The sequence below is a fragment of the Monodelphis domestica genome, chromosome 3, assembly GCF_027887165.1.
Source record: "Monodelphis domestica isolate mMonDom1 chromosome 3, mMonDom1.pri, whole genome shotgun sequence".
Lineage (NCBI taxonomy): Eukaryota > Metazoa > Chordata > Mammalia > Didelphimorphia > Didelphidae > Monodelphis > Monodelphis domestica.
In genome coordinates, this window is record NC_077229.1 from 112,004,820 (window position 1) to 112,026,994 (window position 22,175).

Genomic DNA, 22,175 nt, shown 5'->3' on the forward strand with positions numbered 1-22,175 from the left:
AATAAATTTTTTCATTGAACAGTCATATAACAGTGGATAATAATGATAAATTTAGACGGGTTGACAGTAATTTTCTGCTTCTTTTTATGGGAGGGTTATCAAGGCTACTTCACACAGATCTTAGAACATGCCAAAATAAAGCAGTCTCTCGAATATGACTATTAAAAACTACCTTGTTTAATTGCTGAAAAGGCTGACATGAATTTGGTGAAGAATGTTATTTCCTTTCTACACAGTCTGTCTTATAAATTGCTGGTGTCTTGCTCAACATCTGGGAGCAGTAGCATGTTATCTTGGCTTTAAAAAGGAATGGGAGGTATAGGGGAGTAGTGTAAAAATAAAAGGCAAACTGTAAAACTAATGGGCAATTAATCGATTGTGAGTTCATAAACTGATTTTGATACTCAACTTGCTGTGCTTACAAAGTATTTTCAGTTTATATCAGTAAAGTGAAGCTCATAAATGAACTTCTCTTCAGGGCCAGGCACAAGAACGCTAAAGAGACTCTGATTATAAAAAAAAAAAAAAAATTATTGAAATATATAAGGATAAAAGGATTTCTAACTCTAAGGGATTCTAACTCCACCCAAATAAAACTCCCTGGTTCCACAAGGAACTGCTTCTCCTGTTTTCACAGGCTACACTAATCCTTCCTGATCTGACAAACCCAAATTTTTGCTAAAATAAACTACTACTATTATCCTTATAATTCTTAACTTCGTCTTCACATTATAAAAATAACAAAGGCTAGCTGGTTGTCTCAACAAGAATCAAGTTAGAACTCTGAGAGAGAGAGAGAGTAACTCCTCACTATCTCCCAGGAGGTAACTCCTCTCTCAGAGTAACTGCCACACCCAGAGTGTGTAACTGTCACAGAAAAACCATTAAACTGTCAACATTTGAAACTGACACTCTCTTAGATCTGCTTCAAACTCCAATTCTTTCTCAAGCCAGCTTCTCTACTTCTTATCTCTAAACTAATATAACAAGACCTAATTTCTAATATCATCCTTATAATTTCCCCCCTTCGAGCATATGCTTGCTATTCTATGTAATTCTGAAACTATACCTAACCTTATGGTTATTATATACCCCCCCCCAAATAGTCTTAATCTTAAATTTATCTTATCCTATTCTTATTGCTGCACCTTATCAATGCTAATCTGCACTAGGGATATAAATCAAAGAAAAGAAAACTTCAGTGAAAATAAATAAAAAATGAAAACATACTTGCACCAAAGCAAGTGCAAAACATACAATTACAGAAATTCAGAATGTAAAATACAAAATACAAACTTTTGAAAAACTTTTGAAACAATAAAATAGTTACAAAAGTAGGGACCAGGTAGGTAGCACTGTGTAGATAGAGCATCAGGCCTGGAGTTGGGTGGACCTGGTTTCAGACACTTCCTAGCCATGTGACCTTGGACATGTCACTTAACCCTAGCTCTTGCTACTTTTTGATTCTTTTGTTTCTTTTACCTGTTCTTTAGTTAGTTGGTTTTGATATTATATTTTTCATATTTTCTTCTTTTCCTCTCAATTTTATAATTTTCTTTTAATATTTCTTGATACATTCAATCTTTCTGATTAGCTTATTTTAATTTTCAGGACATTTGGTTCTTAGGTTAGGTTCTTCACCATCTGTTATAAGTTTATCAGGGATTTTTTGCCTTTTCGCACTAGCTTTTAGTATTTTGCATTTTATGTGTTTCCATTTTGTATTATTTTCTTTTTTTTTTCAATTAACTCATAGTCCTTATGTTTGGGGTTTTTTTCTGTGAAGTTTTTGTTGGACATGTTAGGTCATTCTCTTCCTTGGAATTTACCTCCTTGGCATCTCTTAGCCTAAGGCAGTAATAGTGAACCTTTTAGAGATGGAATGCCAGGCCCTGCCCCCACCCCATCCCTAGATTTAGTGCTGTGCCACCCCTCCCCCCCATTACCCCAGATTGGGGAGGGAGGAAGCACTCCAAATGGGCTACAGAACAGAGGGGTGGGTGATGGGAGGCATGTGTGGAGAGGGGGAGGGGAGTGGCCCAAGTGCTCTGCCTCCTGTGAGCCTCCCACCTTACCCACTGTGCACTCTCATTGGGCTACTGGGCAGAGGGGCAGGTGAAGTGAAAAAAAAGTCATGGGGGGGTGGGAGAACAGCTCCATCCAAGTCCCTCTGCCTTTCTAGTATTGAACTGGGGGGATTGTTGGGGGGGAGGGAAGCCCAGGTGCCCACAAGAGAGTGCTCTGTATATCATCTTTGGCACCTGTGTCATAGGTTCACCATCACTGGCCTAAGATATTTTCCTCACTGTATTTGGTGTTTTCCTTAGGTATATTCATCACAGCCACCTTAGTGTTAAGGTTGTGGGAAGAGGGCCTGGGAGCTGTACTTTAGTCAGGCTCTGCTCTTAAATAAAGTGAATGGAATGGGAAAGCCCTGCAGAGTCCTAAGTGTGGTGGTGAAGATGCTACTTCAAGGAATTCTTGGGCTATTTAGAGTAACTTTGTCTTTGGGCTAAGGGGTTGCTGCTGCTCTCTACTCAGGGCTCTACTCAGTCCTTGCCATACACCCTGCTTCCGGGATCCCCCTGGTATTAGGCTCTGCCCAAGGCTCCTTCAGTCTGCTTTTGGTGTATGTTGGTGCATGTCTCACTTCTGTTTTCCTGGACGGGTCTTTGCCTAGGGCTACCTTCTTCAATGGGACCATTTCTGGGTTCTGGATCTTTCTAGTTGCTTTGGGACTATTTATCTTGGCCTTTTGATTTACCTATTTTAATCACAGAAGTCTGATGATCTATCCATAAATTCATGGGTTGACTGTTGGGGGCTATAGGTGGTCTGCCTTATTCTGCCTATTAATGATGCAAATTTAAGTTTTCCTGAGGTATGAGCAGGGCATCTGGGTTTCTCTAGGTCCTAGCATGATACCTACTACCTTTCTAAAATTCCTTATAATATCACAATAAACTTTTGAATCTCTCTTTCACATTTTAAATTAAATGTTAAATTTTGATCATCCTGACCCATCCCCTTGGATACAAAAACTTCTGACTTTTAAAGTACTTTTAAAAATCAGTTTACATGATGTAAATTTACAAATATGTAATCTTCATTTTAAATAGTTTTAGTCTATTAATGGGCTATTTTTCTTTTCTTTCTTTTTTTTTTAAACCCTTACCTTCCTTCTTGGAGTCAATACTGTGTGTTGGTTCCAAGGCAGAAGAGTGGTAAGGGCTAGGCAATGGAGGTCAGGTGACTTACCCAGGGTCACACAGCTGGGAAGTGTCTGAGGCCACTAGGACCTCCCATCTCTAGGCCTGGCTCTCAATCCACTGAGCTACCCAGCTGCCCCCATCTTTTTCTTTTTTATTAAATCTTGTTTTGCTTTCTCTGAAGGTTAAGGCCAATAGAATACACAAGTGTTTGGGAATATTAATGATAACTGTCTAGTGGCTGTTCAGGTTAGATATTATACAGGACTCCTTGGCATAGCTTTAGAACACTGCTATGGATATCTGAGGAACCTTGTTAAGAATTTCTTGTCTTACAAAAGAGAAGACTTTGGTGGGATGGTGAACCAGAAACATATTAGAGATTTTTAGATATGAAGTATAATGGTAAAAGGATTATATTCTAAATTTTATTGGTCTCAAAGAACAGTAGGATCAGTGGGTGGAAGTTATATAGAGGTTTATTTAAAAGGATCATAGATTTAAAGGTGAAGTTACCTTAAAATATAGCTCATCCAATTTTGGATGTTTCAGGAGAGGAAAGTAGACATCCATTGAATGGAAAGGCCCAAACTAAAAAGGCAAAATTTAATCAAGAAATTAGGAGAGGAGAGCCCTCCTGGAAGAGACTCTCTTTAAGAGTTCAGCTCAAATAGAAATGGCATCTCAACAATTAGCACTGTCAGGAAATGAAAGGGGCTACCTTAGGAGATAGTGAACTCTCATGAAATATTCAAGTGGAGGCTGGATGAGTAATGGAGAGAATTTATGCTTTAGGATTAGGAGTTAGATTTGATGATTTCTAATTTTTTTTTTCAGCTTTAAAATTTTGTTTTCTAAGATTTTATGAAATGAAGGTTATCTTTCCTCTACCATTCTGGTAGAGGATACCTCTATGAGTGTGGAGTCTTTCAGATCTAATCAAGTCACCTTTCTCTCCTGAAACGTGACTTGATCTATAGTATAGGAAAATCTCAAGTACAGTTAGCTTTAATATATTGAGCTTTTATCATAAGATAGTTCTAGACCCTTTCCTTTTTCTATAATGAAATCACTATTGCTAGTTATAGTTATATTCTTTGCATTTAAAGATTTCTTCAAAAGTTGCTGAACTAGTAATTCAAGATGCAAATAGAATTTAGTGTTACATTTTTAGATAGATATTCTTTCATTTCTAGTACTTTTAAGTCTTAGGGTGAGAGGAGTATGGAAATACAGTATTCAGATAGAGAACTATTTCAGAAAACAAAAAAATAATTGTTTTTATATGGATTAAGTGATTGTGAGATTATTAAGGACATTTATATAGTTTAAATTGAATAAACAAAAGCTTACTGATTGCCTAACAATGTATTCTCCTTTCTCACTTCTTCTTTCCCTATTTCTATAGGCATAGAAGGGATGAGTGTTTGAAGAATAAGGAAAAGTAATGGGTAGCCTTATGGATAGCTTTTTTTATAAAAGTATTATCTTTGTTAAGCCAATGAGTTAAGGTGTGTTAGTGGTTTTACTAAAATTTGAGTATGTGATTACAACATTGATCATTATGGCTCTTCTTGTTTTAGGATTTATTGTGGCTGCTGCCAGATTTAGGAAAACACATTTACCCATCTGGCAGTGCAGAACTGTCTCATCAACTGAACCTAATGGACTTAGTGATGAATGCCTTTTGTTTGCTATGCCTGACTTTGAATGAAAGGAGACAAAAGAGGCTGGTTTTGCTGTAGATCATGATAGACTACAATGAGAGGATGCAGCTATATTGCTTTCTGTAATAAATTTTTGAAATATAATAAATGTTAGCTAAATACTGAGATATTTACAGGAAGATTACATGAAAAATTATTGCACTGAAGAAATCATTTGTGTAGAAATCTACATGGAAAAATTATACTGTGGTAAGTAAGAGGGTCCAAAAACCTTTGACTAATTTTTGCTTTTTTTTTTTGAGAGGATTTCACTCATTGTGGCATTATTTTGGGAACAAGATAGCATAATCACATTTAAAAATCAATCATAAAAAATAGTGTCAATAGACTTTTTTCTTTTCTGATTATTTTCCATGTTTTAATGAATATAGTTTTAATTTTATATGTGAGGGTGTCCAATTCCAGATCTAATGTAAAAAAATACTTCTTTGGAGAACTGTTTTATCATAAAGGAGAAATCTAAATTTGTTAATTCCTGTGAACCAAGAGTTAGAATTAACCTTACTTTTCTACATCTAAATAATAAGGCATTTAGTTACACATACTTTAAAATTTTGAAGTTTTTATATTTTATATGAAAAATTATTACCAATTTAACTGATTTCAGAAAGGAGGTAATTACGAATACTTAAAATCACATCAAAAACCCTTTACTTTTTCTTAAAATCTCAAAGATACCACTAGGATTTGAAAACATTTGATGAAAGTATGCTTTTATAATACATAAAAATATTTCTGTTACTAAGTTATATTTTTAAAACATATCTAATATAGTGTAAAACAAATTAGAAAGTACATAGATTAGGTATGAATGCCATTCAGACAATCCCTATCTTGCACTGGTGCCCCATAATTCATTTAGTCTTTATTTATCTGAAAGTTATGGGGATCATTTCAGAAATGTTTGCTTCAGAATTAAGTTTTAAGTTTATTCTGATAGTTCATATTTTAAATATTATAAAATATTCCTGAGTTGTTTTTTACTTTTGACCTTGGAGAAATAGAGTATTTGTATTTTGTATTAATAATATACAAAAATTTCAAAGTAATATACTTTGAAAAACAAAAACAAAACCTTAATGACTTAACATTTTATAAATTGTTTGCTGTAAGGAATTATGTTGATCTAAAATTTAGTGTCTTATAGATCTTTTTGAACTGGTAACTTACTAATGGGATCTTTTGAATTGGTAACTTACTATCCTTTTAATTGATTTGAACAATTGCATATATAACATAAAGATTTAAGCACTGGGAGCAGCTGGGTGGGTCACTGGACTGAGAGCCAGGCCTAGAGAGGAGAAGTCCTAAGTTAAAATGTGACCTCAGACACTTCCTAGCTGTATGACCCTGGGCAAGTCACTTAACCTCAGTTGCCTAGACTTTATCACTCTTGGAACTAATACACAGTATTGAGTCTAAGATGGAAGATAAGGACTTTAAAGAAAAAAAGACAAGCACAAATTTGCTAAATTTGTATGAATATCTAACTTTTTACTGTGTTCTTATTATCTTAAAACATATGACCAAATCTTTTAAGTTTTAGATAGTTCATTAAAGGCAAGTCTCTTGGCTTCAACTGTGATCATTTTTTGTGAAGCAAGCTTGAAGTTTGTTCTCTCTTTCACCTTTATTTTGAAAACTACATTTAGAAGTCGATAAATGTGATGAAATGTTAAAGTGCAAAAGTAGTTTCTTATCCCATTAATTTCCTTTTCATTTTTCACTTGAGAATGTTTGGAATTATAAATGCTAAATGAGAGCCTTCATGCTTCTAAAATTAATCAAAGACTTTTTTTTCTCTATGAATTTAGGAAGCAATGGAAATAGATGGACAAGATCAGTGTAGTGAAATGAAATGTATTCCAAGTGGAAAATGTCAAAAGATCCTCTTTTCTTTTAGACATGGTTTTTATAGCTGATTAGGCTGTGTGAAATAGTGGAAAGAATAATGAATTTGTTCTTTTTTTTTTACCATTGTAATTTTACTTCTCTGCCCAAGTTAGGGGTATTGGATTTGATCTCTAAACCTCTTAAAACTCTGAATCTTATGCTCTTTCCCCATTTTTTCCATTTGGCTATCTAGCATAGAGAAGGTGTGTGGGGCTGTGTGTGGTGTAGGAGACACAGAAGGAATACTTGATTGACCAAATGTTTTTCTTCTTTCTAAGACTTGGATAGGTGAAGTTGTCTTTTGCTTATTATCCCTGCTTTAAAGTGGCTCCTGGATGATTCCTATTAGTCGAAAATTTATTCACTTTGCAAAGTTTAGTTAGAAAACTACACTTTAGCAAAAACATACACATGTTACAGATTGTTAATTTTGTCTTAGAAAATATGGTCAGATTTAACCCTTAGAATCAAGAGTATTTGTTTAAATTCGTTAGCATGTTATATTTTTATGTTCTATATATGGGCTCTACTATTTCTACTTTAATGATATGAATGTATTCAATTTTATTTGAGTTAGAAATCCTGATTAACCAGTGCTTTCACAAGTCTCTAGTCCTTTTGTACTCTTACCCAGAACTCTTTTTACTCTAACCAACTGTATTTAATCTTCTTAAATATTAAATACTCTTAATATAATTTGCTTTCTCCCAAAAAATAGTGTTACCAATTTTATTTTCTCTTCATGAACCTTTTCCTGATCCCCTTAATTGCTGATTTCTTCCTTAAACTACTTTGCATTTATTCACTTTATGTTAAATAGCAAGTTTAAAAAACTTGCTCAGGATCACATATGTTGAAGCCTAGATTTTAACTGAGAATTTCTTGACTTTGATGCTTTTCTGTTGAACCAAACTACATTACCATATGAGAAAGCTAAGTATTTGTGCAATAAAACATTAAAATGTTGGAATCTTTGTACAGATACAAAATATTCAGATGATTTAATTTTTCTTTTTCCTTTATGTGTTTTTTAAAATAATATTTTATTTGATCATTTCCAAGCATTATTCATTAGAGACAAAGATCATTTTCTTTTCCTCCCTCCCCCGCCCCCATAGCCGACGAGTGATTCCACTGGGTATCACATGTGTTCTTAATTCGAACCCATTGCCATGTTGTTAGTATTTGCATTAGAGTGTTCCTTTAGAGTCTCTCCTCTGACATGCCCCCTCAGGCAGTTGCTTTTCCTTGGTGTTTCTACGCCCACAGTTTACCCTCTGCTTATGGATAGTGTTCTTCTCCTAGATCCCTGCAGATTGTTCAGGGACATTACACCGCCACTAATGGAGAAGTCCATTACGTTCAATTATACCACAGTGTATTAGTCTCTGTGTACAATGTTCTCCTGGTTCTGCTCCTCTCACTCTGCATCACTTCCTGGAGGTCGTTCCAGTCTCCATGGAATTCCTCTACTTTATTATTCCTTTTAGCACAATAGTATTCCATCACCAACATATACCACAATTTGTTCCGCCATTCCCCAATTGATGGGCATCCCCTCGTTTTCCAGTTTTTGGCCACCACCAAGAGCGCAGCTATGAATATTTTTGTACAAGTCTTTTTGTCCATTATCTCTTTGGGGTACAGACTCAGCAGTGCTATGGCTGGATCAAAGGGTAGCCTTTATATGTTTTTATAGCATGGTGAATACAGAATGTATCATCTTATAATCTATTCTTTCTGAATATTTATCAACTGTCAGGTAATCTAAAATTCTGATAAACATATTATTTCTTTATTATAATTTATTTGCTATGCCATTAAAATTAAATTCAGTCACTTTTGTGTCTTGAACATTCAAGACTATATTGAGTTTATACTGAGTACCAACTATATAGACTATTTAAAGATGGTAGTCATGCTCGGAATAGACTCTAAACTTGGAGCATGTTCCTAGGCGTTGGGGCTTGGTTCCCTAATCTCTGGAACTCTGGTTTATCTGAGCACTCTTGGATAAAAGCTATCTACTACCTCTCCTCCCCTGAGTCTTAGGATTTATTAGTTTGAGATCCTTGATGGTGGTAGATGCTTGGAGCTCAAATACCATCTTGTGCAGGAAGCTTCATTTAACTACCAACTACTAGTCTCCTATCTCCTAATCTACTTGGTATTTAAGTATTTGATATATAGTTTTTGTTTAGTTGTTTCTGACTATACTTTATGGACAAAATTCATGGGTATTTCTTGGCAAAAATGCTATTGTGGTTTACCATTATCTTTTCCAGTGGGCCTCCATTTTATATGTAAGGAACTGAGGTAAGCAGGGTTAAATCATTTGCCCAGGGACACACAGTGTCTGAGGCTGGATTTAAACTCAGGTTTTCCTGACTCCAGGGCCAATGCATAGCACTACTTAGCTGCACTATATGTCTGTGTCCACTTTATATATCATATAGAGAGAGATATAGATATGTGCTTGTCTCCTCCATTAAAATGTAAGCTTCTTGTGAGCAGCAACTTTTTCAGTTTTTAAACTCGTATCCCTAGGACCTAGTACAGTGCTTGATGTGTATATGCTAAATAAATGCTTGTTGTTTTTCTTAAAAAATAAATTTTATTGTTTTTACACACTACCTACCATCTGCCTCACTGAGGGCCACCCAATTTAACAAAGAAATTTTTTAAAAAGAAAAAAAGAGGGAAATTTTTTTTTTTAGCAAAACCAATCAATATAGAGAAAAGTTTTTGAATTCATTATATAACATTTTACATCTGTGGATCCTATACCTCTACAAAGGATGTAGGAGAGAATCTTCTCACAATTCCTTTTTGAAGTGTGGCCTTGCTATTCTTCCTAAATTCTGCAGTATATCTTTCAGTTATTTCCTTGTTGTTTTCCCCATTTACATTGTTGTTGCCATTGAGTGGGAAGTAAGGTGGTGCAGTGAATGTATAGCCTGGGGCTTGGAGTAAGGAAAGCCAGTGTTCAAGAATGACCTCATATACTGTGCTAGTGACCATGTGCTAGTCACTTAATCCTGTTTGCCTCATTTTCCTTATCTATAAAATGAACTAGAGAAGGAAATGGCAAACTGCTCCAGAATCTTTGCCAAGAATATGGCAAATATCGGGTCTTGGCTTTTCTTGCTTTACTCTGTATCAGTTCATGGTAAGTACATGCTCTTGGTTTCTGTAGTAATCATATTCATAAAAGCAAGATTTCATTATGGTCATGTGCTATAATTTATTTAGTCATTTCATAATCTCTGGGCATCTACTTCATTTTCAGATTTTTGTCACCACAAAAAGTGCTGCCATAAATTTTTTGGTATATATAGAAGCTTTCTTCTTATTAATGATCTCTTAATCAGTAGCAACCAGTAGTAAGATGTTGAAGTCAAAGGATATTCTCTGTAAAAATGACATTTTAGTCTTTATTTGCATAATTCCTACCCAAACTGATTGTTCTTATTCATGAAGATGTGATGGTATACTGATAGTCCTAAAATCCCACAATATTAACTGTGCTTTGTCATATTTGTAAATATGCTTATGAAGTAAAACCTGAGACTTGTTTTGATTTGAATTAGTGATTTGGAGTATATTTTCATACATCATTAAGAGTTTGCAAGAAAAAACCTATTCCTATCTTTGGTCCACTATCTATTTGACAGTGGCTTTCATTAACAGATAGATGCAGATAGACAAAACATACATACATATACATATGTTAACCATTTAGCCAAGAGCCACAATTATTCATTCTAAATTAACCAAAGAGAAAAGTTTTTCTATAGCAAAGAAGTTTTATTTTCCATAGAGAGAGAATTCAAAGAAAGTACATGTGGGAGGGATAGACCCAAGTGCTTGAGAGACTGGAGGTTACAGATCTTTTTATAGTGTTTCAGGAAAGAGGGAAGGAGGTCTTTTTAGGATTAAGCAATGTGGGAAATTTTTGCCCAGCACATGAGCTATACTGTTGTTAACCTTTTGGTATATCCTCAGGATGGGACTCAAGATAAAGGGAAAGCTACTGGTTCAAGGCATGCTTACCTTTTCTTGTGGTCAGAAACATTGCAGTTATTTCCAAGGCATTACCATTGCATTATCAGATGGATTCCTGTGTTCCATAGCAATTATAAACATCACAAAAACTATTAGAAACTTGTTAACCCTTACCACATACATATCTTCAGGCAGGATGTGCCAGGCACTTTCAGCCACCACCACTACCTTGACAACTATCTATCCTCAGGTCCTTATGGGTACAGCCCAGGACCAAGAATCTAAGAGCCTTGTGAAAAATAGTGTTAATAAAGCTCTTACTAGCCTCTTTGCTGTTTAATGAACAACTCTATCCATTAGCTACAGGCATTTTCTCTGGATATCTCCATGCCTGCAATGTTCTACCTCCTCACATCTACCCCATTAGCTTCCCTACTTTCCTTTAAGACCCAATTAAAATACCATCTTTTATAGAAAGTCTTTTACATGTCCTCTTAATTCTAGTGCTTTCCTTCTCTTAAATTTATTTCTTATTTATCCTGTCTATCTATAGTTTGTACATATTTGGTTGTCTCCCCCATTAGATTATGAACTTATAGTGCTTGGAATTTTAATTAATAAATGATATGAGGACATTTCTCTTAAGTATAACATTGTTTATTAATAGGAGTATGCAGTCTCTTAATAAAGAATAGGTCAATCACATGTGATTCTTCAAGGAAAGATAAGGAACAGGAAGTTGACAGAGCCTTTTAACAAAGTTTTATTTTCCTTTTGATTGGCCTGACAGCACATTATTTGTCCTCTCCCAGTTCTGTTTAATGGATATTTTAAAAGAGTAAGTGGACTTAAAAATTTTAATTCCTCTCACTACAGGGAGGGGGAAGTATTACTTTTCAAGTAGGTGGATCCCAATAGCTTCACTAAGGTAGAAAAACACAAGTTGTCTCAGTTTTTCATTGACTAAATATTGTAGATCATGTCACCCCAAATGTAGATCATATGTCTAGCAAGGTTAAAAGAGTATATGTGTTGGGAGCATTGTGAGATGAGGGCCAGGGTTCCATCATTGAGAAAGTGGGAGGATAGAGAGGCAGAAACAGAGAGAAGAGGAGATGAGAGAAGAGGAGAGATAAGCAGAGATAAGTGAAGCTAGGGCCAGACTGGGAGACATGATGTCCATGCACTGTTTATTGTGACAAAAAAGGAAGACTTTTATAGAGAGTAAAATGCTAAACAGTACATCATTCTGGGTGTGTGTGTGTGTGTGTGTGTGTGTGTGTGTGTGTGTGTGTGTGAACTTTCCCAGGAAATATTGTTTATGAAATGACTTAAGAAAGTTACCAGGGTTGCTATACAAATGTAAGCAAATTGAGAAAGAGTAACAGCTAATCTATCCTGCATATTTGAGGGAAAGGAAGGTTTGATACTTTCAGTCATGATATTACAAAGACTTCTTTGCTCTTCAGAATGAGGAAAGACCCAAGGTTTGATAATGACCAGATTGGAGGAGGAATCCTTTCTTATCTAAGTTATAGCCTAAAGAATAGCTGTAGCTATGAGACTGGCTTTGCCAAGAATCTTAAACTTACAGGCATGTCTTTTCTGACTGCTTTTCCTCAGTGGGCCTCATTTGTCTTAAGTACCTCTATACATGTACATGGAAGGTAGATTCTTGTTTATAGATAAAGAAAGAGTTGAGGTTTCCATTTTGCCTTAACAAAAGCCAGGGGTCTTTACCCAGTTAAAAGCTTTGGGGCCTGGGAGTGATTACCTTTTCATCCAACCGTTCCTAGAGAAACAGACTGATGTTCAGAAGCTGGAGTTTGAGGGAATGGTTTCATAAAAATTTTGCTAATAAATAATATCCAACATTAGGTTTCCTCCAATTCTTTGAGCACAGGACTGTCTTTTGACTCTTTTTGTATCCCTAGTACTTAGCACAATGCCTGGCAATTTATTGACTAATATTGACTCATCATCTGATGTGCTTCCAGCCTATGAAATAAAGAGGTAAGTTGACTGGAAACTGTTACTTGTTGAAATAGAGAAGATAAACTTAGGGGAACCTGTTTCTTCAGCAATGACTGTTGTTCGCTGGCTGGCTGTGACTAGAGAGGGCTGCCTATAGGGACCTGATGCTGCTTATTGGTAATGGAGGTAGAACAGAGAAATGCTGAGGTACAGGGATGCTACCACACAGGAATGCTGGTACACTGAGGACTGCTTTGGGGTTTACTCTGGGGTTTGCCCTGGGGTTTCTGCCTTATTGATCACCCTACTGATTGTTGATGGATCAACCTACTTCCTAACCTCCTTCCTCCCTCCCTACTTCCCTTGCCTCCCTCACCTCCCCAATCTTCCTTGAAGCCTTTGGCTCCTTCCCTCCTCTCCTGAGTGAACTATAAAGATACTCTAGTTGCTTTCTCAGTCAAGGAGTTTATTAGGATAACAGGATGGGAAACTGAGGTAAGAGGGATGAGGAATTTCCCTAATCTAAATGATATAAAATTGAGGGTTTGGGGAGTCAGAAATGTGACTCTTAGACAGTTAGAAAGATGGAGGACAATAGCAGTTCAGAATCTTCTTTCTTCACAAATCAGCCAGATCTCTCAGTTTAACCCCAGAAAGAAACAAAGTTCAAAGTCTCTCCTTTTCTCCTGGCCAGCTCAACTCTCTTGGTGGTGAGACCACCAACTCAAAAGCTTTTGCCCTGGTTAGCTTCCACTGCTCAGAGTTAGGGAAAACAAAAAAATCAAATCAGCCTCACAAAAGTCTTTCACCCAGCTTCAAACCTCCAGGGAGAGAGAATCTGTCTCCCAGTCAGAGACAAAGTCCAAAAGCCCCTCCCCCCTGTCAGCTCAAACTGCCACCAACCTGGGGACATTACATTGAAATCTTCTCTTGCATCTTGGTCCACAAGTCCTGCAAAGTTTCTCTCTCTCATGTCTCTATCACACCTACCTCCCACAACCATTATTGAGAGGATAAATCATTGTGGAGGAAGGATTCCCTATTCATTACTAACTTGACCAACGACTACCAATTGGCAATCCAGACCCTCAAACTATTGTGACAAGGAAATCACTTTAAAAGACTGATATATATTAATTTAAGGTCACCAAGGAATTCAGCTATGTAATTCCTAAATGAAAACTCAAGTCAGCAGTCAACCTTTTATGGAGTTTAATTACAAAACAAGAGGAAGAAAGGAATTAGAGATAGAGAGAGAGAGGGAGAGAGAAAGGGGAGAGAAGGGAATAGGGCTTAAATACCCCTTCTGTTTAGGCTGGGCCAAAAGGCCCAAGCCCTTAGATAGCTGGGGCAAAGAAAAGAGATCAGTCCCTATTACTCATGTGACCAAAATGGAGAAACAGTCTCAGAAGCCCCCACCTTCAGCTTCCTTCAGAGCAAGCTTCTCAAAGCACACTCCAACCACTCAGACAAACTCCTCAACCACCACCCTGAGTCTTCAGACCCCTCTATCTTTAAGGAAACCATCCAAGTTCCCTCCCCTCTGTTTTCACATCTACCAATCACTGTCCATCAATTTCTCTATGCCAATGGAGGCTCTAGCTTAACCCAGGATCGCCCAGAGGTCTCTGGCTTTGCACTTGTCTGTTGAAGGTCATATTTTCAAATAATTAAATCTTTGATCCTTTGCTACAGCCCTTCCTAAATCCTGTTAACCTGAGTAGGATAGAGATTGGAATAATTAAATTTTGATCTATGCTGCAGCCCTTCCTCAATCCTGTTAGGACTGAGTAGGGTGGAGATTGATTCCAAGTATCTCCATTGTATCAATTCTAAAATCAATCATGACTCAAAGAAATTCCTGTTCTATGCTTAAGCATAGGTCAAAGTCCTTTCCATTGTTCAGCAAAAGGTTTCTGTCCTAAAGTAATCTTAAGAAGGGAGGAGGAGGAACCTCCCATGCCAGTGGGGTTCACATTCCAATAGACCATCAGTAAGAAATTTTCCAAGTATGAAATTTCCCAATGGTGAAATTTCCAACATTTATAAGTCTAAGGAATTTTAAGGTTTACACTATGTACCTTGAAAATAGCAATATTTACAACCCAGAGTCCTCAGCATTAATTCTAGGAAGCAACCTTTCTGGAGATTCAGGCTTGGAGTTGCACCTGTAGATATTATAGCTATAGCTCCTACATATGTAGAAAGTAATAGTAATAATAATTGCTGACAGTTCCATAACACTTACTATGTACCAGGCACTTTGCAGATACTCTTTTACAACAATCCTGGGAGTTAGGTGCTAGTATTATCCTCATTTTATAGAAGAGAGAATGGAGGCAAGAAGAGGGTAAGTGACTTGACCATGGTAACATAGCTACTAAGTGTCTGATGCTAGATTTGAGATCCAGTCTTCCTGATTCCAGGTCCAGTGCTCTGTGTACTATAATGTTAAATGTATTTGTGGTTGGACTTGAATATATTAATTAGGTGGTCACCAGGGATTTAATTTCTAAATCCCAAAAAATAAATTATTAAAGTAAAATGTAAATTTATGGTAGTTTATTTACAATAGAGAGAAGATATTAAGGAATGAGAGAGAGAGACACGGACAGAGAGAGACACACACAGACAGACAGACAGACAGACAGACAGACAGACAACAAGGCAGGGTTACTAAGTCAGCCTTTCACTCACCAACGGTGACCATTTAAAAAGAAAGCAGTCTGAGGTATCCTGCACGAGCTCTTCTAGGGGTCCAGTTCCACAGCCAAGTTGGAGTTTCTGTCTTCCAGTCTCTCCTCCAAGTGAGAGTTCTTCAATCTAACTCAAATCAAGTATCTTTTTATGGCCTCTGGTCCTCTTTTTAAAGATCTTTTTCTCTTGTGTCACCTCCCCTAAATTTCACGTCTACCAATCACAGTAGGTGCTCCTCTCCAGGACTGCCCACTCCTTAGTTCACACACTTCTTTGATTAGATTATACCTTTTTTGGTTACTTAACCTTTTGTAGTGGAGTTACCACCTTTTGGGTATTAAAATCTAAAAATAGATTGTGGATTACAATTCAATCTTCCCAATAAAGGAAGAGCTACATACCGTCATTGTTACAATCAGGAGATAGCTAAACCCAATCTTCACAATAGCACTACTTTGGTGCCAAAAAAGAAAGTTCTTGCCACCCTACCCTTTGGTATTGTCAAATAGTACATTAGAAATTGTTATGATTTTTCAGTGGAAATGATATTAAGAAGTATGACCACCTATTTTGCTGGTGCACCCTAAATATCTTTTCCATATGACTTGCAGCTTAAACTTTCCATATATGTTGTCCCCTGTATTAGAATGTGAACTTTTTGAGAGCTGGTAATGCCTTTTCTTTTGTATCCTTAGGGCTAAGCACAGTGCTTTGCACAAAGTAAGTGCTTCTTAATATATGTTGCATTCAAACACACACAGTTTTCAGAAAGTAAGGCTTTAAGCAAAAGAGGTAGGTTTGTGTGTATATCTGTCTGTCCGTTTGTCCTTTGGTATCTGTGTGTGGTTTGTCTATATATCTTGGATATCACATTCAGAGAAATTTTATAGAAAGATTTTCTTACCCTTATTTGAGTTGCTTCCCCTCCTTAACTTAGATGCATTAGGGCTTTTGTGTTTATGTGTGCAGAAGCTTTTCAATTACATGTACACAGTATTATTTTGTCTTTTGCAATATCTTCTATCCCCTGTTTTTTTAAAAAATACAACTCTATACCTGTGAAAGATCTATGCGCTTTAATTTTTTTATGGTATGATCTTTAAGTTCACAAATCTAATTTGAACTTAATGAATAATATGATATAAGATAGTGGCCTGAGCCTAGTTTCTTTTAACTACAGTTTTCCAATAATTTTGTATTTACTAGGAAGCTCCTAAAAATGTATTTCCAGTTTATTGAATATTAAATTATCGAATTGTTTTGTTTCCTCTGTTTAGTTGTTCCATTGATTTATTTCTGTATCTTTTTTTTATATTTTATTTGATCATTTCCAAACATTATTCATTAAAGACATAGATCATTTTCTTTTCCTCCCCCCCCACACCCCCACCCCCCATAGCTGACACGTAAGTCCACTGGGCATTAGATGTTTTCTTGATTTGAACCCATTGCTTTGTTGATAGTATTTGCATTAGAGTGTTCATTTAGAGTCTCTCCTCTGTCATGTCCCCTCAACCTCTGTATTCAGGCAGTTACTTTTCCTCGGTGTTTCCACTCCCATAGTTTATCCTTTGCTTATGAATGGTGTTTTTTTCTCCTGGATCCCTGCAAATTGTTCAGGGACATTACACCGTCATTTATGGAGAAGTCCATTACGTTCGATTATACCACAGTGTATTAGTCTCTGTGTACAATGTTCTCCTGGTTCTGCTCCTCTCGCTCTGCATCACTTCCTGGAGGTTGTTCCAGTCTCCATGGAACTCCTCCACTTTATTATTCCTTTTAGCACAATAGTATTCCATCACCAACATATACCACAATTTGCTCAGCCATTCCCCAATTGATGGGCATCCCCTCGTTTTCCAGTTTTGGGCCACCACCAAGAGCGCAGCTATGAATATTTTTGTACAAGTCTTTTTGTCCATTATCTCTTTGGGGTACAGACCCAGCAGTGCTATGGCTGGATCAAATGGTAGACATTCTTTTGTCGCCCTTTGGGCATAGTTCCAAATTGCCCTCCAGAATGGTTGGATCAGTTCACAACTCCACCAGCAATGAATTAATGTCCCTACTTTGCCACATCCCCTCCAGCATTCATTACTTTCCTTTGCTGTTATGTTAGCCAGTCTGCTAGGTGTGAGGTGATACCTCAGAGTTGTTTTGATTTGCATCTCTCTGATTATAAGAGATTTAGAACACTTCTTCATGTGCTTGTTAATAGTTTTGATTTCTTTATCTGAGAACTGCCTATCCATGTCCCTTGCCCATTTATCAATTGGAGAATGGCTTGATTTTTTGTACAATTGATTTAGCTCTTTATAAATATGAGTAATTAAACCTTTGTCAGAGGTTTCTATGAAGATTTTTTCCCAGTTTGTTGTTTCCCCTCTGATTTTAGTTATACTGGTTTTGTTTGTGCAAAAGCTTTTTAATTTGATGTAGTCAAAATTATTTATTTTACATTTTGTGATTCTTTCTATGTCTTGCTTGGTTTTAAGGCCTTTCCCCTCCCAAAGGTCTGACATGTATACTATTCTGTGTTTACCCAATTTACTTATGGTTTCCTTCTTTATGTTTAAGTCACTCACCCATTTTGAATTTATCTTGGTGTAGGGTGTGAGGTGTTGATCTATTCCTAGTCTCTCCCACACTGTCTTCCAATTTTCCCAGCAGTTTTTGTCGAATAGTGGATTTTTGTCCCAAAAGCTGGGATCTTTGGGTTTATCGTATACTGTCTTGCTGAGGTCGCTTTCCCCCAGTCTATTCCACTGATCTTCCTTTCTGTTTCCTAGCCAGTACCAAATTGTTTTGATGACTGCTGCTTTGTAATATAGTTTTAGGTCAGGGACTGTAAGGCCCCCATCATATGTGTTTTTTTCATGATTTCCCTGGATATCCTTGATCTTTTGTTATTCCAAATGAATTTTGTTATGGTTTTTTCTAAATCAGTGAAGAAGTATTTTGGTAGTTCAATGGGTATGGCTCTAAATAGATAAATAAGTTTGGGTAGGATGGTCATTTTTGTTATATTGGCTCGTCCTATCCATGAGCAGTTAATGTTTTTCCAATTGCTCAAGTCTAGTTTTAGTTGTGTGGCGAGTGTTTTGTAGTTGTGTTCATATAGTTCCTGTGTTTGTCTTGGGAGGTAGATTCCTAGGTATTTTATTTTGTCTAAGGTGATTTTGAATGGGATTTCTCTTTCTAGTTCTTGCTGCTGAGCTGTGTTGGAGATATATAGAAAAGGTGATGATTTATGTGGGTTTATTTTGTATCCTGCAACTTTGCTAAAGTTGTTGATTATTTCAATTAGCTTTTTGGTTGAATCTCTAGGATTCTTTAAGTAGACCATCATGTTATCTGCAAATAGTGATAACTTGGTCTCCTCCTTGCCTATTTTGATGCCTTCAATTTCTTTTTCTTCTCTAATTGCTACTGCTAGTGTTTCTAGTACAATGTCAAATAGTAGAGGTTATAATGGACATCCTTGTTTCACTCCTGATCTTAATGGGAATGGATTTAGTTTATCCCCATTGCAGATGATATTAGTTGATGTTTTTAGATATATACTGTTTATTATTTTTAGGAATGGCCCTTCTATTCCTATGCTTTCTAGTGTTTTTAGTAGCAATGGGTATTGTATTTTATCAAAGGCTTTTTCTGCATCTATTGAGATAATCATGTGGTTCTTGCTGGTTTGCTTGTTGATGTGGTCAATTATGTGGATAGGTTTCCTAATGTTGAACCAGCCCTGCATCCCAGGTATAAATCCTACTTGATCATGGTGGATGACCCTTCTGATCACTTGCTGGAGTCTTTTTGATAGTATCCTATTTAAGATTTTTTCATCTATATTCATTAGGGAGATTGGTCTATAATTTTCTTTCTCTGTTTTTGGCCTGCCTGGCTTTGGAATTAGTACCATGTTTGTGTCATAAAAGGAGTTTGGTAGAACTCCCTTTTTGCTTATTATGTCAAATAGTTTGTATAGTATTGCGATTAACTGTTCTCTGAATGTTTGATAGAATTTACTGGTGAATCCATCAGGCCCTGGGGATTTTTTCTTAGGAAGTCTTTGATGGCCTGTTGGATTTCTTTTTCTGATATGGGATTATTTAAGAAAACTATTTCTTCTTCTGTTAGTCTAGGCAATTTATATTTTTGTAATTATGTGTTTCTTGAAGACAACATATGGTAGGGTTTTGGATTCTCATCCATTCTGCTATTTGTCTGCGTTTTATGGGTGAGTTCATCCCATTCACGTTCAAAGTTATGATTGTCATTTGTGGACTCCCTGGCATTTTGATATCCTTCCCTAATTCTAACCTTTTCTTCTTCGGCTCTACCTTTTAGTCCAGTGATTTACTTTGAATCAGTCCCCCTTGTCCTCTCCCTTGATGTTTCCCTTTTTAGTCCCTCCCTTTTTGTTCCCTCCCCCTCCTCCCTCTCTTTCCCTCCCTTTTTGTTTTCCCTCCCCCCATTCCCCCTTGGTTTTCCCTTCTCCCTACCCTTGTTGGGTAAGATTGAATTCAAGATCCCAATGGATCTGGATGTTTTTCCCTCTCAGAGTTGATTTCCCTGAGATTAAGGTTTAAGTAAGAAACCCTCTCTTCCTCTCCTTCTTATAGGAGTTTTCTTCCCCTCCCCTTCCCATGTGAATCTTTGTGTGAGAAAGATTATTCTGTTTGGTCTTTCTTTACCCCCTATTTATACATTACATTTTCCCCACATGTTAGTATACATAGATTGATAGAAATGTAGTCCTTATAGAAGAGAGCTTGAGTAAAAGAAGAAGATAACATTTTTCTCCTTTCCCCTTTCCTTAATATTTACCTTTTCAGGTATTCCTTGCTCTTTGATTTTCGGTATCAAACTTTCCACAGAGCTCTGGTCTTTTCTTTGCAAAAAGTTGGAAGTCTTCTATTTTGTTGAATGCCCATACTTTCCCTTGGAAGTATATAGTCAGTTTTGCTGGGTAGCTGATTCTTGGTTGAAGACCCAGCTCTCTTGCCTTTCTGAAGATCATGTTCCATGCCTTACGATCATTCAGAGTAGAACTTGCAAGGTCTTGTGTGAGCCTGATTGGCATTCCTTTATATCTAAATTGTCTTTTTCTGGCTTCCTGTAAGATTTTTTCTTTTGTTTGAGAACTTTGGAATTTGTCAATTACATTCCTGGGAGTTGTCTTTTGGGGGTTTAGTGTAGAAGGTGTTCTGTGAGCTCTTTCAGTGGCTGTATTACCCCCTTGTTCTAGAATCTCTGGGCAATTTTCTTTGATTATATCTTGTATCACGATGTCGAGTTTGGTGTTTATTTCTGGCTTTTCTGGGAGTCCAATTATTCTTAAATTATCTCTTCTCCCTCTATTTTCCAGATCTGTCACCTTGTTGGTGAGATATTTTATGTTCTCTTCTAATTTCTTGGTATTTTGGCTTTGCTTTATTGATTCTTGCTCTTTTACCTGATCGTTGTCTTCCAGTTGCCTGATTCTGGCCTTTAAAGCCTGGTTTTCCTTTTCAGTTTGGTCACACCGGTTTTGTAGATGCATGAATTTCTTTTGCATTATTTCCCACTTTTCCTCCCAGAAGGCTTCCATCTTTTTGGTCATTTCTGATTCAAATTCTTCATGGGTTTGTGGAGAGTTTCCATTTCCTTTGCAAGGTTTCGGAGCATTTTTTTGTGTATCGTCTTTTATCTCCTCTGTATTTTGTATTTTGGCTCCATAGAATGTGTCCAAAGTTGCCCCTTTCTTCTTATTTTTCTTGGTATTTTGGGGCTTCTGTGCTTCTGTGGAGTTTGCCATCTCTGAATGGGGAGGATTAGCTTTTCTTATCTCTGTCTGGTGTTCAGAGGCTTTAGTCCTGGGCAGATTGTCGGTTCTGTGAGCTTTCCCTGGGTTAAACTGTGTATGCCTTAAGGCAATGACTTTCACTGGAACTGGAATGGAAGGGTCGGACCAGGGGGCCACACTCTCCCCCGGTTCTCTCTGTTTCCCTGCTACTAATGTGCCCCCTCCACTGGGTTGGGTTGCTTTCCGGAAGTTGCCTTCAGAATAGCTGGCCGTGAGGCTGTCTTGCCAGCCCGGAGGGTTACTGTTGTTTCAGATGACCCTGCTCTCTGCGGGGGAAGGAGCCTCGGCTTCCCGGAGCTCTGAGGGCAATGACTTTCACTGAGACTTGGATAGAAGGATCCAGCCGGTGAGGCTGTCTTGCCCGCCCTGAGGGTTGGTGTTGTTTCAGATGACCCTGCTCTCTGCGGGGGGTGGGGCCGCGGCTTCCTGGAGCCTTGGACTCTGGGCTCCTACCCCTTAGGTCCGAGTGATCTCGGGTTCTGGCTTTTGAGGGGGGCTGTACCTTTTGATCCGGGTCCAGTTCCAGGAGGAGGATTCCCAGGGTCTATGCTGTTGATCGTTTTGAATTTTGGCGCCTTAGGAGCTTATAGTTTGAGATTGGTTGGGAAGGGTTTTCCGGAGATCTGAACATCAAAAATAGTAATAATAGAATTATTTTTTATGATTGTATCTTGCATTTTATTATGATTTTTCAAAATATTTTTCAAAAATATTAATTTTTGTGGGGTATTTAATAGCTTGCACCTTGGCTAGCACTATTAATTTTGTATCAGTATCTTTTATGATTCCCTAGGATTTTCTAAGTAAAACCCTTATGTCATC

The 22,175-nt window shown here is 37.1% G+C and overlaps 1 protein-coding gene across 11 annotated transcripts in view; it reads left to right on the forward strand.

The window, feature by feature from the left end:
* The window catches only part of PTK2 (protein tyrosine kinase 2), a 426,082-nt gene that overhangs the window by 60,774 nt on the left and 343,133 nt on the right, over nt 1-22,175 (forward strand). The window lies entirely within an intron of this gene.